This window comes from Octodon degus, unplaced genomic scaffold (genome assembly GCF_000260255.1).
Source record: "Octodon degus isolate 3935 unplaced genomic scaffold, OctDeg1.0 scaffold00045, whole genome shotgun sequence".
In the NCBI taxonomy this organism is placed as follows: domain Eukaryota; kingdom Metazoa; phylum Chordata; class Mammalia; order Rodentia; family Octodontidae; genus Octodon; species Octodon degus.
In genome coordinates, this window is record NW_004524621.1 from 2,967,639 (window position 1) to 2,986,674 (window position 19,036).

Genomic DNA, 19,036 nt, shown 5'->3' on the forward strand with positions numbered 1-19,036 from the left:
CTCTGAGTCCTGAGAGTACTAAAGAATGATTAACATTCTTTTGTGTAACAATGGTATCAAGAGTCCTTTTAAAAAGATTCTCATCCAGAGATGCTACTGAACTGTTGATGGCTGAAATGACAGATTTATTTCAAAATAACCTGGGGGGTGAGGCACAGGCACTGTGGGATATAGACAGTGGGCTGAGCCCTGGCCGTTTGGTACCTCTGTAGGGAGAGGGACACCGGCTTGCTCTACTCTTGTATGCTACAGTGTGCTTGGCACTTTTCCTAGTGTGAGGTTAAAAATCAGTCCATCAGTAGGATTTATGCCTCAGGAAGGCTTCAAAATGAGCAGCTCTGTAAGCGAGGAAGCCCTAAAAACAAATACAGAAATAAAGATACAACAAAGGAGACTAATATTTTAGAATGTGCTTGAGCCATAATTTCTGAGGGTACATATGTAGGCATTTTGACTGTGGTTCCCAAAGTGGAAAGTGTTTGGAAGAATCACCCACCCTAAATCAGTAATCACAGTTGTACTGGTTTGAGGGACTTAGTTACTTTTATAATCAAACCTGAAATGGCAAAACCCAGCATTTCCAGGTTCCCTTTACTCTTACATTTAATAAAGCATTGGAAAAATGAGTGCTTCTCCACATTTGTGGTAAGCATTTCTCCTAGAACTTGTCCTAGCTCCACCTCATTCTCTGAATCCTCTTCGTTTGGGTTCAGACACCACCCGCTGAGACTTCCAAGCAGGCACAAAAGTGGAGGTGCGTAGAGGCCCAGACTTGAAGAATCCAGTGGCCTCCTGTGTAACCTGGGGGTGTTTCTGGGGTGCTTCCCACTTTTGGGAGCATGGAGGAAGCTGCCCGGCCAGCAATGCCCTTCCAGGTGCAACCCTGGGGTCACAGCCCAAGGGCAGGGTGGGCTGTGGCATCAGGACCTGCTGGCGTCACTCAGTGCAGGGGGCTTGGAATGAAATGTCCCCAGCATGGCTGGAGCCTGGAGCAGCTGCCCCATGTGGCCTGCTTTGTTTATTTATTTGTTTAAGCTTTTCTTATTTGAGTGACAGAAGGAACACTGAACAAAGAGCACCCTGCAGTCACCTGGCCACATACTGGATGAAGGTGCAGAGCTGGCCTGGGCTCCAGTGTGGCCAGATCGGCTGCCAGCACGGGGTGACGGCCCACCCAGCCCCTTCCCTGCTCTCTAGCACATCATCTGCCTGCATTTGCTTCTCTGTGCCTTTTGGAGGTAGAATTTACATATCATAAAAATCACCTGTTTTGGATACATAATGTAGCCACCTCCTAACCCATTTTATTTTTTAAATTTTTATTTTTATTAGTCTCTATTTGCAGCACATAATGATCACAGCCTCATGGGGAGCAGGTGCGCTCTCCGGACACACCAGGCCCTTAATGCCTGCTTTTTATCCCACCTCGCGGTCCCCTTGCACTGCAGGAGGGCTGCCTCTTGCTTCCTACTGTCTATTTGTCTGCTCTTATTTATGGTTTAGGTTTCTCATCTAAGAGAAGCCGTGCAGTGCTTAAGCATGTGTGTCTGATTTATTCCACTTGACACAGCGGCCCCAAGGCGCTCCCGTTTTCCTGCAAGTGACACAGGGCAGCCTTCTTTCTGGTAGAGCAGTGCTTCCGCTTCTCAGGTGGGATAAACTGGGGAGTGACAGGTCACTTGTGGATCAGTAATGGGGACACATTCCAGGTGTTGTGTGACTAGGTGACTTCACGTCTGTACCAACATTATGACAGCATTTACATAGACAAGAGGGCCACAATGTCATCTTTGTCCAGTACTGGGGGTTGAACCTAGTGCTTTCATGTTGAGCTGTATCCACAGGTGTGTGTGTGTGTGTGTGTGTGTGTGTGCGCGCGCGCGCGCGCGCGTGCGTGTATGGTTGTTTTTTTTTTTTTTTTTTTCCCAGAACCGGGAATTGAATTTAGGTCCTTGCACTTGCCAGCGAAGTGCTTATTCCACTGAGCCATCTCCCGGCCCACCCCCTTTTTTTTTTGAGACAGGGTTTCGCTATGCAGTTCAGGCTGGGCTTGAGCTCACTTTGTAGCCCATTCTGGTCTTGCACTTGCAATGATTGTCCTTCCTCAGACTCCCAGAGTGCTGGAATTTCAGGAATATAATCTCAAGAGACCACCCTGGTACATGCTGCTAACCTTGATCAAAACATATGTGAGGCCAGGGAGATGGCTCAGTAAAATAAGCACCTGCCTGGCAAGTGCAAGGTCCTGAGTTCAATCCCTGGTACTGAAAAAAAAAAAAAAAAAAAAAAGAAAGAAAGAAAGAAAGAAATACACAGTCCACAGTGGGGCCATCATGGGGATCACAGTAACAAAAGACTCGGGGACTCCTGTGTACCTCACAGGTAGTAACAGTGTTGGGCATGAACTCTGCCAGGGGTTTGTTCAGGCCTCTTGGGCCACGAGCAGCAGGGAAGAGAGAAGTGGGCAAAAGAAAGCAGAGCAAGGAATGCAGGAGAGAGAAGTGTGGGCTCTGGGTGTCCCTGGCAGGGCTGTTACCTGTGGGAGGCGGCTGGAAGGATGGGAGGCTCTACCAAGAGGAGAGCAGACAGATGGGGACCAACAGTATGAAGGAAAGGGAGCATCGTGCTGGGGAAGCCAGGGGACAGTGGCCAGGAGAGACAGGCTACATGCAGGGTCCCATGTGCCCTGAACAGAGGGCGGGAAGAAAGGCGAACCTGGTACCCCAAGGACTTTGGAGGCAGTCCTTCCTCTTGCTCCTTGGGGACAGCTGGGCACCTTGCAGGTCTGAGAGTGAGACACCTGCAGGGACCCGGACAACTGTCCCACCTGGAATACTTGTAAACAGTACTGCCAGTGCTTTGGGGCACAGAGAGGCCACGCCCACCTGCCTGAGGTCACACAGGCAGCAGAGGGGCAGTGGGGTTGCTCTAGGACTCAGTAAGCTCTCCACGCAGTCTTCAGTTCAATGCATTGGCAAAAACCCCTTGGCCCAGAGCAGGATGAGCAGCAGCCACTCGCTGAGGGAGCCAGCTGGTGAACAAATGAGAACATCCCCAAAGTCTTCCCCTTCTCACTCTCCATGTGCCACTTTGCCAGCTGCCACAAGCCCATCACAGGCAGGGCCTTGTTTTCTGAATGATAGATTCTGGCCCACGTATGAATGTCTGAATTATTATGGTGGTCATCTCATAAGGCTGAAGCCCTTAAAACAGCAGCTCATCTTCCCTGAGACCACCTCCCGCTTCTTCTCCAACTCGGCCCAGGGTGCAGTTTCCTTTCACCTTTCCTGCTACCTCAGGGAAGACCCCAGTCAGCTCCTCGGGGATTTCTAAACATCCCTCAAACTCCACCCCTGGCAAAAGGTCATAGAAACCTCAGCCTCCCTTTGTTCCAACTCAGAGAATCCCTTACCTTTCCAGATTCTCTCCCTGTCCTCAAGGATAATAAAGCCCCTTTCCCTTTTTCCTTCTGCCTGTTTCCCTGCTGTTACATCTTGAAAACCTTGTCACTGACCACTTACATCCCACAAAGGTTCTGCTGCATTTCCACGCACAGCTCCGGCACCTGCCAGGCAATGGCTATGGCTAGGGGCCCAGACCAGGCCTTTGCTGTGTAGAGTTTTGAGTAGATGGTGTCTTAAAGAACCCATGATCAGCAACCCTAAAAGTCCAGGGTGTCCTCGCCAGCCTAAGCCCATCGTGTGGCCATCCTCGGCATGGGCGACTTCGAGCTTCCAGGTTCCGGTCCCTCCAGGGGATGACACCAATTCCTTTGCTGGTGGCAGCACTGTCTGTAGGAAATGGACTCCATGATTGGAACCAGAAAATGTAGTTCTCAGGACTATGCACAGCTGTCCCATGTGCTGACACCCATCGCTGAGCAGGAGCCTGGTCCTGAAATAGAGGAGCAGGTTGAGAGCATCCACGCAATGTTTAAGTCATCTATCTTTACAAAACCAGAACAAAACTGGGCCCACATCTGTAGCATGGGCCAGCACCCTGCTGTGGAGTGGGCCACCTCTTTCCAGAGATTCCCAGCCCCTGCAGAGAAGTGTAAGTGACCCCAGATCTGAAAACTTAAGCAGCTATCTCCCTTGAGGGCCCGTACTTCCTCTGTGGAGTGTGCCCTTTCACCAGTTGCCTGATCCCCAGCGTATCCATGCCTCTTCCCAGCTCTTCCTAGATTCTTTTTCTGTGGTGGTGTGGAGCTGAGGCAATAAACCTGCAACTTACTCTACGGAGAGGGTGGGCTACATTCCTCAGCTCAGTTTCAGGGACTTCCTCTGACTCTTCTGGGATATTTGGGGCCTAAGTGGCAGGGACAGATAAGGACCAGAGTCACCTATGTGTCTGAGCTATTCCAGGCATGGCAGCAGAATTTTCTCCAGGAGACGGATGGGTGGTCCCAGCCTGTGTGGCCGGTGTGGCCGTGTCCACTCACACCTCTGCTTTCACTGTTGCTGGAAGCCACAGAGCCAGTTTGTTGAGTTTGTGGCCAGCCTGGGGATGAGTATGTGCATGAAAACATGGGGAAGGGGGCTCTTATGATGTCCAAGGACCTCTGTCCCTCAGAGGGTCATGAAAAAGGCTGAGAAGGGGCCTAGCTGGGATGAAAGCAGGCGGATCTGGGCCAGCTATCCCTGCTCCTGGGCTGCAGAGAGGGCTTCCTCCTGGCCCTTATCAGCTTATCAGCTCCTCAGGGAAGGCACTTCCTGTGCCTTAATCTCCACAGCAAAAGCAGCTCTCAGCTCAGGGATGGGGGGTTTTGCCAGGCTTTCCTATTTGGGTCTACAGAGGAATGCAGCGGGCAGGCTCACGTTCAGGAAGGGGAAAGCGGGCTTCCTGGTGCACTGGAACAATCAGGGGCCCTGTCCCAGATGCAGCTGAACACGTCAGAGCCCACTGAGCAGGCAGGCGGGTGACTGGGGACACAGACAATTGCCTCTGCCTGACCCCGAGCTACTCCGGAAGACATGCAGTGGGGGTGTGGTGGACCCCAGGCCAAGCTCCGGCTAATCCTATATCCTTGGTATAAGGCTCTGCTGCAGGCTGCTCAGGGGCTCATGGTACAGGGCCAGGACCCCAACTCCCTCACAGAGCTCTCCTGGGTGCCACCAACCTCCAGCCAGCTGGCAACACCCCAAATCCCTGCCTCCTCTCTCCTGTGCAGTGCCTGAGGCTCCGCAGTAAGATCCCTGCCCCAATAACATGATCACCCCATCCTTTAGCCTGGTGAGAGCATCTGTGCCTCTTGCTGTCCCCTGGCCTTCCATACCTGAGCCTGCTGGTGGCCTCTGTACCCCCTGGGGGCTCCCTCTGGCCAGGCCAGGTATGCTGGTAGTCACGTCCCCTGGAGCCCCTGACAGCAACAGGTGGCAGCTGGAGAAGTGACCTGGCTTCCCCTACACACACCAAGGTGAGGCCACCCTGAGGCCCTCTCATGGCCACCTGCTCTTTGCCTTAGCATCTTCTATCCCCATTTCCCTTCCAGTGTAGGGTCACCTCATCTCAGCCATCCCTCTCCTATGGGTCCCAGGCCCATTGCTGGCCTGGCAGAGAGGAACATGACCTCCTGGCCAGGCTGCTGTTTGTCCTGCCATCCCAGGGCCATGGGTTGAGGGCTTGGGGGCACACGACACTGATCCAGCCATGCACTTGGGACTTGGAGAGCTGGCCCAGCCCTGCCTGGCCCCCCTTGGCTCAGTGGAGCCAGGCCGTTACATAAAGCTCCTTACATAACTCCAGGGAAGCCAGTACAGGAAAAGCTGGAAAAGTCAAAACAGCCCTGAGTGGGCCTGTGGGCAGGGAAGCGGGACAAAGGCCAGGACCGTGGTGAGCCACAGTGGGCAGAGCCCAGCGGGCAGGAAAAGGATGGGGCAGGCGGCCCAGGAGGGAGCATGGTAAGACAGTGGCACAGATAGATGGAGGAATGGATAGCACTGTGGCCAGCAGGCAATGCACTGGGCCCTGAGCCCACCTGGTGAATCAGTGCCACTGGGACCTGTGAGGCCCCAGCCCTGCCTGCCCCAGCCCCTGCAGCTGCCCCTCAGTTTGGCTGTCCTTGCTTACCCAGACTTGAGCGTGTTGTCCTCCATATGGCCAGGGGAGGGGATGCTGCCTTCTCCCTGCAGGCAGGGACCACCATAAGGGACATGAGCCAGAAAGGACAGGGATCCACCTTTCTTGTGCATCCAAGAGAGGAGCAGAGGGACACAGGACCCTGTGGGTGGCACTGAGAAGGTGTGACTCCAGCACCTTGCTGGAGTCACTGGCATTTGCTTGGACCAAGTGACTGAGGGCTTTAGACTCAACCTTCCACTGGTGTGAACTTTTAAGCCAACAGCTCAGAATGCAACCCCAGCTTTTCTGTCCTGTCAGGGAAGCAGCTCCCATACCCAGGGCCAACAAGCAACTCTCAGGAAGCCCATGTTGGGGAAGAGTATTAGATGATGATGGACCATGGAAGATCAGAGGCTGCTAGCTGCCCAGGAACCCAGCATGGTCTCAGGCACACAGCTGCCTGCTTGCTTGGGTGGCCAGTGTGCCCAAAGACTGCAGGGAATGAGGGCTCTGGCTGACTTGGGAAGGGCCCTGCATGCTGCTCTGCTGTGAGAGTTCTCCCAAAAGTGGACCCTAAGCTTCACAACATGCCATCTTTGAACATCCGTGTTTGTTTCTAACCATGGACTAGTGTACTAAATACTGCATGGGTTATAAGACAGAGGCATGTTACACATTCTGAAAAGAAGAGATTTAAAGCCAAGCATGACAGAAGCTGTGCCTTCTCCCTGTGCATACTGGGCATACCAGCTTCTCACGTTGTGCTAAGCCCTGGATTGGACCTAGGAGACAGGAGAGTTGAATCTCACAGTCAGCTTTACTGTTCATTTCTGGCCATGTGTTTGAGCTTTTTAATCATGCATTTTTTTAAACATCAAGAATATTGGAGGGAGCAAAATATTGTATATCCACGATACTTGCTAACCTGCCATCATGGTCCCCACTGTCTCCTTCCTCTATATTTTATTATTTTTATTATTATTATTATTATTATTATTATTATTATTATTATTTTGAAACAAGGTTTCACTATGTACCCAAGTTGGCCTCAAACTCACAGTGATCCTCTTGCCTCACCCTCAGGGCTGGGATTACAGGTATACACCACCATACCTGGCTTCCCTAGATTCTTTTAAAGCAATCTGTGATCTCATCTCATGAGAAAATACTTCAACGGTTAGCTTTAAGGATTAGATTCGTTAAAAAAATAACCATATACCTTTATCATACCTAGCACGTTAATAATTAATTCCTTAATAATCTGACTGTCATTGTGAAAGCTCTCTGCTGTCACCTCTGTTTACACTGGTTTGATTACTAAGTCTGCAGCTCAACATCACTCTGAGGTCTCCTTTGACCCCTGAGAGCCAATCCCCATTTCTGTTCCCTTGCTGCCCCTTCTCCACTCGTTGTTCCCTGATCATTGGTCCTACAGGGTTCCCTGCACTCTGGATTTGACTAGTTGTGTCTCTACAGTGTTGTTTGATGTATTCCTGTCTCTGAGTTTCCTGTAAGCTGTTGGGTTATTCCAGGGGCCTAATTAGTCTTCAACGTGGCTAGGATATTGATGATGGTGATGGTGATACTGAGTGTTGACCATGATGCTGATGGTGATGGTGGTGGTGACAATGACAAAGGGAATGATGGTGGTGATGATGATGATACTGGTGGTGACATTGATGATGATGTTGATGGTGATGTTGTCATCAGTGTTGGTGATGGTGAGATGTCCTCATAGGTGCCATGTCCTTCCATCAGGAGCAAGTCATTTTGAGTTACTTCCTTTGGAGCACCCTTACTTGCCCCACCAGTCCAGGTCTATGATGGTTGTCATCATCTTCTTGACCAATTTATCTGCCCCTGGCATTGTCTACATCAGTATCTTACTAGGTTTTTCAAACATGGGCTAAACTAAAGGAGTGTCCCTACTGCTAGGGTGTGGGACCTGGGAGAGGAAACGGCAGAAGTTGGGTGATGAGGAGGCTGGTCCTGTGAAGACTGTGATGTGGCTGTTGTGATGGGATGCAGCTCCCTGGGGCTCCATGGCCTTGGGAAAGTTCCTGTGTGGCCAGCTGGGAGGACATCAAAGCATGAGAAGAGGGCGGCCTTCTGAGGGCTATCAGCTGGGCTTGAATCAACAACAGGTCCTTCCTCTCCACTGCTTCAGCCCTGTCTGTTGGGGAAGCTGGCCGGCTCATTCCAGTAACCTAAGAGAAATGCTGGCATTGCAGTAGCAGAGGGGCTAGGACGCTCCTTTCTACTAGGGGTCTAGGGGGAAGTGGCGGTGATATCCTGGGACACATCCTGAGTTTCCCTCTCACCCCTGGACCTAGAAAGGTGCTACCAAATGGTGGATTGAGAGAACAGTCTCTTTGCTCTTCTCCTGTAAGGTTCAGTCTCTCCTGAAATCCTGACTGAGAAGCAAGTGGTGAAAGGAATGGGGTGTGTATGGGCAGGTGGGAGGGTGGGTGGGTACACATGCACGCATGCACACACAAATCCATCTGTTTAGAAAACTGAGTTTATGCAGAAAGCGAGCCTCAGGCAAGTTGGGGGGCAGCTTCCTTGTCCCAGTCACTGCTGCTCAGAGGAACCTTTCATCATTGTCCATACATTCCATGGCAGCTAGACTGAGATAGGTGCAGGACACAGTGGGGTCATAGGGCATGACATGGACCTGGTCATTTGGGGCTAGCCACCAAGCAAGAGTCCACTCCAGTGGCCGGTGAATGCGCCTCAGCCATGACACTCATGGTCTTGGTTAGCTGTCACTGCTGTGAAGTGACATTCACCAAGCGTAGCAAATCCATCACAGGGTAGGAGAGCCTGGCCACGGGAGCCTCAGTCCTCTGTGCACAGAGTGAATTAGGTTACTCCCCTCCAGGCTCAGCAGCGATTTGTCAAAGCAAACACAAGTGAACAGGACCCTGGTCTGGCCAGCAACCCAGGCCCAACCTGAGCCTAGAGTGGTGAGTGCTCCGGGACCTGCTGGCTGGAACGAAGTTATTTGAAGAGCCTGGAGCCCAAGTCACTCACCACTGGCCTCTCTGCTGGGGGCAGTGCCTGGAGACCCCAGGGGACCATTTCTGTAGGAGCTTAAGGAGACACTCAAAAGTAGGTTTTTTTTCAGAAAATGCCCATGATGGGCCAGCCAGGTAGCTCAGCAGATTAAATCACCTGCTTAGGCAGATGGAGGGACCAGGGTTTGATCCCTGGTGTGCTGTGCTGTGCTGGCCCCACCCCTGCCTGAGACGGCAATGGAGATTGGGTGTGTTGGTGGGGGGCTGTAATCCCAGCACTTAGGAGGCTGAAAACATGAGGATCACTATAAGGCCAATCTGTGTAGTAAGACCCTGTAGACCCTGTACTAAATACATAAAATAAAATAATTTTTAAAATGAAAATGCCCAAGCCTTTGGCCTGCTTCTTTCCCTCCTCCTTCTTTTTTCTTTTGTAAAATTAAGAATTGGTTGTTTTATAGTAGCTTTTACTTTACAGAAAAATGGACCAAAATTACAGATTCCCTCATTGCCTCCCCCCACCCCCCGTGTCTCTGATGTTGGCATCCTGGAGTGGGTGGCACACTTGCCACGTGGATGAGCAAATACTGCCACGTCATCTTTAGCCAGGTCCTGAGGTCAGCAGGGTTTGTTCTTGGGCTTGGAAACTCTCTGGGTTTGGATAAAAGTATGGTGGCAGGCATCCACTGTGACAGTCATGCGGAGTTGTGCCACTCCCCTAAAACTCTCTGTGGCCTGTCCCTGCACATCAGGACACCAGGGCCCTGAGCCTTACACTGGCCCTGTCTCCTCCCCTCCCCCGCAGTTGTTTGGAAGTTCCCTGAGCCGCTGCCCAGGCATCAATAATTCCATGTTTCAAAACTTCAGCGATTCCATTTTTTTTTTCTCTTGTGAGGGCCAAGCATCCCAAGGGTGATTAAATACCTAAGGGGCTGCCCTCACTTCAATAGTGAGTCTGCAGCATAGAGGGGGGGACAGGCTGGGGGCACCTGAGGGGCGGAGAAGGCAGAAGGACCAACCAGGGGAAGGGAAAGTGGCAGAAGGGAAGGGAGGTGAGCTGCGGAGGAGGGGCTCGGAGGTGAGCTGCCGGGACCCCACTCTGCCTAACTTGCTTTTAAAGTGGGCTCATTAGAACCAGAAAAACTAAATCTGCGGTAGCTAAAAACTCTTATGGTGCAAAAGTGTACTCAAAAACATCATTGTTCAGCCAGAGGAGGGATATCTGTGGAGTCTTGTGAGTGACACAGATGCAGAGAAGGTGCAGAGAGACCAGCTCCATCGTGGGGCACAGAAGACCCCTCAGGATGTGGCAGGCTCCTTGGGGTGCACTGGAAGTTTGCAACAAAGGGATCAGGTTCTGCAGCAGGTGGGGGCCAGGATGCTGCTCCCTGGTGTGTGCTGTGCTCCCATAGGGGAACAGGCCCTGTGGCCCTAGACAGGGACATGGCCCCAGCACCACTCACCGCCTCCTAGGTTGCTGCTGCTCCTCCTGGCATGCCCCAGATGCCTTTGGCCCCCAGCTCTACTTGGTGGGCTTTCCAAGGGACAAGCTATGCCACACTCATCTGCCCCAGATGCTTTGGTTTATTTTTTTATTTTTTTTGGCAGAACCGGGGACTGAGCTCAGGCCCTTGCGCTTGCCAGGGAAGCGCTTATTCTACTAAGCCATCTCTCCAGCCCCGTTTTGGCTTAAAAGAAAAAGAAAAGGGCCAGACAAATAGCTCAGCGGATTAAAGCACCTGCTTAGGCAGACACAGGGGCCTGGGGTTTGATCCCTGGCCCCGCCCATGGGGCACACTGAGATGGCAATTGAGAGTGGGCATGGTGGTGCACACCTGTAATTCCAGCACTTGGGAGACTGTAAACAGGAGTATCAGTACGAGTCCAGTCTACATAGTGAGACCCTGTAGACCCTGTACTAAATACCTAAAAAGAAAAGGTAAGAAAAAGAAAGCCAGGTGAGGTAGTGCCACATGCCTGTAATCCCAGCACTCAGGAGACCAAGGCAGGAGGATCACCATGAACCCATTTGAGGATAACCCCCCTAATAGTGAGTTCAAGGACAACATGTGCTATACAGTGACCCCTCAAACTAAAGTGAACCTGCCTGGCCCTCTGGTGGGTGCCTCACAAGGCCTCCCTGGAAGGGTCCTTCAAGTGTCCCCCTAGGCCTCAAAAAGCTCCCTAACAGCATTAGCCAGAGCAATGTGGGGACCCCATGGGGACAGAGCCCCGTCCCTCCTCCACGTGCCAGCCTGGATCTCTGCATCTGCCATTGTTCTTCCTTCCTTTGCTCAGATGGGAACCCAGGTCTTAGGCCCCCCTAAGCAGTATGGTCAGGACTCCTGACCCCCAGGGAGCCACAGCGAGAGGAGGTTCCCAGGGATGGAGGTGGGGTGCTCAGGGAGGTCTCGGCCAGCCGGGCTGCACCACACAGGTCACCCCCAGTTGCCCCTGCTGCAGCTAAGCTGGGCTCCCCCCAGCTGAGGACACCCATGTGCCCTGCAGACCTGCAGAAGCCTACATACACAGAAGGTCCAACCCCCTAGGCTCCGCCTGCTTAGCTCAGAGACAGAGAGCCAGTAATGTTCAAGCCCCCAGCGGCGGTGCTTGTTACCACAAGGAAATGAATCTGGACCTTCCTCCAAGCCTCAGTGGAGAGATTCCTTCCAGCGTCATGCCCATCTGTGTTTCCTAGTGTTCCCCGACCCAGGAGATGGGCGGCACGAAGCTCCAGGACATACTTACTTCCTGGGTTGGACAAGAACACACACAGAGATGGCCACAGAGGGGCTCTGGAGCCCAGCAACTTGCCCAGCACAGAACCTGTTACTGAGAACCGAAAGATGGGGACCACAGGCCACCCCTCCCCACTGTGCCAACGCAGCCCTTGGCTGAAGCCCGGGGCACTGCTCCTCCTGTGACCTCCTTTTCCTATTTGTGTCTCCCTTGATTTCAGGAAGTCTTCCTTCCCAGGTAATGGAGCTGACTTTGAGGCAGAAGGAGCACTCATTTGGGAAAGTGCTGAGCTCCCTCGCTGTCCAGACTCAAGCCTCAGGGGGCGAAGCAGCCGCATGTGGCCATTGGGTGAAGCCAAATGTTCTGGATGTAGTGGCTTTCTCCAGGGAGGCCAAGGGTTGGGTGGAGGGGCTTCCAGCTGCAGGGTCCCGGGGACAGCAGTGTGGGGCTCACGAGGCACACAGAGCTGAGGAGGCACCTGGGCCTAAGCGCTGATTGGAAAGGAGGCAGACCAGGTTGGTGAGCAGCCAGCCTGGCTCCCTGGGTGCTTGGGAGTCCTGCTCTGGGGCTGGGCTTACACATAGCTCAGGCAATAAACACACACCAGCCCTGTGGCCCATTTGGGCTGGCGGCTCAAGCAGGCCTGTGTCACATCACTGAGAAAGTACACGCAGCCCGGGCTCTACATTACTGCCCAGGCTCTTAATAGGTTCTCACCTCAAGACAGGTACCACTGCGAATGCCCATTTTACAGGTGGAGAAACTGAGTCACAAGAGGACTCAAAAGAATCCTGGCAGAGCTGGAAACCTCTATGGGAGGGGCATCCACAGGCTGGGCTCCTCTCACAGGACCGTCCTCACCACTTATCCCTGCCAACATCCTATTTCCAGATGAGGTCACATGTTTGATCTGAGCTGCGCTGAATTCTTGGGGAGTGCTACTCAGCCCCAAATGTGGGGTGAGAAGACCTAATCCCTCATACATATACAGTGCCCTGAACAATTTACCTCTGTGGTTTGGAGCCAGCCTTAGAAGCTGAAGGTGAGCTGGACCCTCATTTCACACAGCGAAAGGTGAGCTGGGATTTGGAGGAACAAGCCCCCAGAGCCCAAGCCAGGCATTGGGCTGGTTTCTTCCCCATAGCTGAACCCTGACCAGCAGATACTGACAATGGGTGGCTGAGGACTGGGCCACCCAAGGCAAAGGAGTGGTCACCATTTGAAGCAAAACTGGCTTTGAGAACATTCCCAGGTGCTGGTGCCCTTGGACAGGCTAAGGTAATGTCCAGTGTAACCAGAAACCTGGTTTGTGTGTTTCTGTAGTTGCTCCTTTTTCTTTCATTTTGTTTCAGTCAGTCCTGGAGTTACTTCCTTATTTCTGTCTGTCTGCTCAGCATGTCAGCACCATCTGGTTCGAACTGGGCCTTCTCCATCCTCTGGGTTTAGCTCCAGGATAGGTGCTTCACAGAGACTCCTGACCCTTCTACCTGACCCCTATGCCACACCCGGGTTAGAAGGGGCACCAGTGTTCAAGCCAGCCTCACCTCATCTGCTCTTCCAAAGAGGACTCCTGCCTGTCCTGCTCCAGCGGGGCCTGGGTGTGGGGTCTCCTGTTGACCCAGGCACTGTTGCCTCCCAACTACTGCTGCTGCATATCTGTCTCTGTCCCTTCCCTTTGGGGGATAGTTCCTGACAGTCTAAGGACTGAGCAGGGAGAAGAGTGGGCAGCCCTGTGGAAAGGAGGACAGCAGGGGCGTACGGACTCTAGGAACTGCAGAAGCAGCAGCATGTGTCCCCCTTGCCAGAGTGCAGGGCCAGGAGGGCACAGACGGGGGTGACCACAGATGGAGGCAGCTTATGGGACGAGGACTTCGAAGGTTCCTGGGCAGAGAGTGGGTGGAGAGGTACAAGGAGTGATAGAGAGATACACTGAAAAACTTATTGTGGAAAAAGACACACTGGCCCATGAATCGCTCTGAAAGTGTTTCCCCTCGTGTTGAACACACTTGTCCGATAATGTGTCTTCTCAGCAGTGTGTCTTCTACTCTAGTTAGATTTTTAAAGATTGAAATATTGACCATATTTTATGATCATCCCTCACTGACCAAATGCTACAGCAGTTTCTGTAAAAATCTGACATTGTGTCCTCACCTACCTTCCTTCCCTAAATCTGCCACTATGTGACTTCCAGTCCTCCCCAAAGTCAGAATGACCATGAAAGCAAATGTTTTGCATCCATTCAGGACACCAAAGCAGCCAGAACAGCATAGCTAAAGACACTCAGGAAAGAGGAGTCCAGAGCTGCTGCAGAACGTAGCAAGGATGGTGGAAGGAGTGTGTTTAGATGTGCAGCAGGATTTTCGCAGGGATTCACGGCATTGTGTCGTTGACGGTAATACATTTTTTAAATGTAACCATTCACCAAATGTTAAGCCACCTCCAGCATACAAGCTCACCCTGGGCTGAGCGTCTGACAGCCAGGCTGGGTCAGGGCACAGGTTTGAGGGTCACTAAGGTCCACACCCAGTGCCCCCACCTTGGCTGCATGAGGGACTCAGATGGTGGCTGGGACTAGGCGATCCCAAAGGCTGCTTAGGAAACAGCATCCCCCACAGCTAAGAGGCCCCCATTGGCTCCGCGGAGCTCCCTGGAAGCCTTGGCTTATGCCATCCCTGAGTTACAGCCCAGCCTCCCACAGATGAAGGAACCTGTGAAATACGGAGATGCCAAGAAGCCACTAGGATGAGACTGCAAAGCCCTATGGGGACCTCAGTGCATCGCCTCCTGATTCATCCAAGAGCCAGGAAGTCTCGTCCTTGTTTCCAAGGAGCTCTCCTTATGTCTCTGCTGAGGAAGCTCCTGGTCAAGGAGAGCTGGGTCTCACACTCCGACCAGGGCACACAAGGGGGCTCCCTCTTGGTTCCCTGGGGAACACCCCACAGAGGTAGCCTCCTGCAGGCTTCAGGGCTGCTGTTTCTGTCTTTCTGGCCTCCTGCCTGCAGGGCAAGCTCCACCTCTGCCTGCCCCAGCTTCCCATCTGCTGATAGCAGGCCTGGCCAGGGCTGGAGGGTATGAGCTTGCCGTCACTCTACTTACCAGGGCTGGGCCCGCCCAGGGCACAGGGTGGAAGGCAGGTCTTAGTGACACACCTTAGAAGACACACCAGCAGTGTTTGGACTCCCAGAGTAGGTGGCCCCCAAGTCATCTGCCAATCCCCCTGCCAGAGAGTTTCCAGCCACAGATGGCCACATGGAAGCCATTGGCAGGGAAAAATGTCGTGGGTGTGAATCCTTCATCTCCTCTGCTGCTGGCAAGCTCCCCATCCCCTCTGAACCTCCATTTCCTCCTCTGTGAAGCAGAAACACAGCAGAGCCACAGGGGGCTGCAGGGAAGGGTGGAAGTGCTGGCAGTGGGTGTGACAAACAGCAGCTGCTGCTCCTGGAGGGAGGGACCCGGAGGCGGTAGGCAGCTCGGCTCAGCACCAGGACCCAGGCTGGTGCAGGCGTGTACTGGGGAGGAGGCTTTGCGTCCAATCTGGGCCTAGCTGTGGTTCTGTCATCTTCCTAAGCAGAGGGAAGATGCGAAGCATGGGGAATGCATGAGCACTGGATCCCTCCTGGGGTCCAACGTCCTCTGCCATGAGCCTGACCCCTAGGCCCTCCATGGAGCCCCAGGTCTATGCACCACATGGCTCAGAAATCCTCCACTGTCACCTGCACTGCTGCCCACTGGGCTGGAGCCTCTGTGCAGAGCAGGAGGTGGAAGCTGGAGGGGAAGGGCACCTTGCTCACAGGGCTCTGCCCTCCTCAGTGCCCTTTGACCCACATAGGCTCCAATCACCCTGGTCACTGGTGACCACAGTGTGACTGGTCCCTGCACTGCTGACATGCTGGCTCATTCTAATTGATTTTTTTTTTTCAAAGCCATTGTGCAAAGAACAGCTTTCCAAATAAGTTCAAAACAACCCAGTTTTTGTCCAGGAGCTGGGATGGGGGGCAGGGGTGGGGGTGGGGAGCTGGCCTAAGCACCTCATTTCTCACTGTCCTGGGTCTGGGGGTTCTATGAACACCTCCTGCTACTTGACTTCACAGCATTTGCAAGATCAACCTTATCCCCCCCACTTTTTTTTTTTTTTTTTTTGCCCACCACTGAGATGGTTTTTATTGAAGTGCATATTGTAGCTACAAGTGACTTCCCTGCAGCCCAGGCCCAATGGGACCTTCTCTCAGGCGGTTAAAGGGAGCCAAGTGAGAGAAGACCTCTCACACCAAGGCCTAGCAGATGGTGTGAGTCTGCGGAACCTCCAGGTTTACAGAGCCTCTTGGAAGCCTGGAATGGTCTGGTCCTCAGCTGCCGCCTCAGATTTCTCTTCATTTGTCTTCCACTGAGAATAGACTCCTTTTTTCTGCAATTAACCTTTTAACTCCCACTATCCCCTAACTGACCTCAGTCACGTGGTCAACCATGAGTGAGTGATGGATGTCACCTGCTGTATCCCATTGATGGCTTGAAAGCTCTTGCACCAGAGTGCCATCCTCTTCGTTACAGGAGTTGACAACTCTCCTCCTGCCCACTGTTCCTGAAGCAGTGCCAGTTGCCGGCTGATGTCATCACATACCTGTTTTCCTGTGTGGCCATGGCAGGCCTCCAATGCTCATTCCAAAGATCTCAGCACATCCTCTATCTCAGATTCAATGACTGGGATATCCATGGGTTCCACACTGGAGGCAGGGCAGCTCCTTACGGTTGAGAGCCTCAGAGCTTTACGTGAAGGAGGCAGAGGCCCCACTGGAGGGGGCCCAGAAGTCTCTGAGATAGCAACTCTAGGGGATCCATCCTGGGGTGACCCTCTTAGTGAGAGGCATGCCCTTGGGTCCACCAGTCTGGGTCTGTAGCCCATAAGAGAACTGCGGCGGGTCGTTCCAGCCTTGTTCCTTGTTGCCTGGCTTCATGTAGAGTTCCGCCATCTCCACTTCCGCAATGCCAGCCTGTTTTTCTTTTTTTGTTTGTTTTTGGTACTGGGGATTGAACTTGGGACCTTGCACTTGCCAGGAAGGTGATTATGCCACTGAGCTATCTCCCTGGTCTTTTTTGTTTTTCTGAAGTAGGGTCTCATTATGTAGTCCAGGCTGATCTCAAACTCACGGGGCCAGGGTGATAGCTCAGTGGAATAAGTGCTTGCCTGGCAAGTACAAGGTCCTGAGTTTGATCTCTGGTACCACCAAAAACCAACCAAACAACAACAACAACAAAAAACCCAATCAAACTCATGACGATTCTCCTGCCTCAGCCTCCCAAGTGCTGGGATTACAGGTGTGCATCTCCATGCCATATAACCCAGAGGGTGTGCCATCTACAAGCACTGCTAGCTCATGTCATAGGAGTCAAAATGCCCCAGACGGAAGTTAGGCCAGGACCCACACTGTCACACGGGACCAGACTCAGAGGACAAAGCAGAGGCTCTAAGAAGGACAGGGCTGACCCTTTAATTGCCTCGTCCTATGATCACAGGCCAGGAGAAGTGTTGTGGTCCACCCACTACACAGCATGAGTTGCAAGCCAGAAGAAGAAGAGGTGTCTCATACTTCTCCCTTTACGTCACTGTTGTGGGCTCCGTGCCCCCAAGGCCATGTGTTTGTGTCCCTTGGGTCTTCACAGAGGAGCCTGAGTGAAGGTGAGACTTTGGGGGTGAGCCCTGCTCTAGCTGTGCCCTCCAAAGATCAGGACACACACACACACACACATACACACACACAAACACACACACAGTGGGGTGGCTGTGTGTGGGAGACGGTGCCATCCACAAGCCAGAGGAAGGGTTGGCCAGATAGCGCAGTGGACTAGCGCACCTACTTAGGCAGACATGGAGACTGGGGTTTGATCTCCGGCCTGCTGTACTGGCCCTGCCCGCCCCTGGGGGGGCCCACTGAGATGGCGATTAAGACTGGGTATGGTGGTAGGTGCTTGTAATTCCAGAGCTTGGGAGGCTGAAAACAGGAGGATCACTACGAGTCCAATCTGTGTAGTGGGACCCTGTAGTCCTTGTACTAAATACATTTTAAAAAATAAACAAATAACACAAGCCTGCCACATGGGAAGCCCGGGAGACAGTGAATGTCTGTGAGGCTTGAGGGTACTTGTACCAGCATCATCACCTTTCAGTTGGCACAGCGGTTTCCTCTTTGAACACAATACCCATCACCCTGGTGAAGTGGGAGTGTGGCAGCCCCCAGAGATGGGGACCATATCTGGCAGGGTGGGCTCCACGGATACCTCTAGTAGCTCAAACCACATTCACAGTCCCAGAGCTCTGTGCCTTCCACAGTGTGTGGTGTGTTGAATGCTGTTCCCCCTAAAAGGCACATCCACTTCCCTGAAAGGAGGTCCTTACTTGAGAATGAGAAGAGACTGTGCTGAAGTGGTCAACTTGAGCACCTGGAGATGGGGTCTCCCGGGTTTTCTGAGTGCATCTGAGTCAAAAGACATGTCCTTGGAAAAGAGAAGGCTGTGAGAAGAGAGAAGCAGAGGCCAGAGGGATGCAGCCACCAGCCAAGGGATTCCTGGAGCCACCAGGCGCTTCAGGAGACCAGGAAGGATGCTTCCTTAGAGATGTCAGAGGGAGCATGGTCCTGCCCACCCCTGCGAGTTGGACTTCTGGTCCCCTGAACCCTTAGAGGCTGTGTGTTATTTTAAGCATCTAGTTTTCTGTCACTTGTTACCCAGCCACAGAGCACTCTCCCACCATGCATGGTGAGAATGGCAGTGTTAAGAGCATTCCAACCCTCTCTGTTGGGTTCACCTGATTCCTGTGCACATGGCTGCCAGGCCAGTCCCTGCTCTCTTGAGGCTGGAAGTGATGCCAGTCATTTAGAGGAATACTGCTTCATGTTTCAGCTTGGTGAGAGTGCACCCTCAGCATGTACAACTGACCACAGGGTTCCCCATGGCACAAGGGAACTACTGTCCACATATCTGGTCACCCCTGAAATAGAGACTTTCTTGAGCACAAGGACCATGCCCAATATGCTTCAGGACCTTGGGCTGAGTGGCCCAGGAGTGGACAAGAGTACTTCCAAGGTCAATTAAGACTCAGGACTTTTAGAACTTGTATTGTAACATCATGTAACTCAGTAGTGTCCCAAATTTTCTGATCAAGGAGATTATGGGGCTAAAGAGGAAAGTGATCGATGATGTAGAGTGTGCCTAAGGAGAGTCAC

General features: G+C 52.7%; 1 pseudogene; it reads right to left on the reverse strand.

Annotated features, from left to right (window-relative positions):
- Window positions 1-16,128: 16,128 nt before the first annotated feature.
- LOC101560990 lies at window positions 16,129-16,801 on the reverse strand (annotated as a pseudogene).
- Window positions 16,802-19,036: the final 2,235 nt, after the last annotated feature.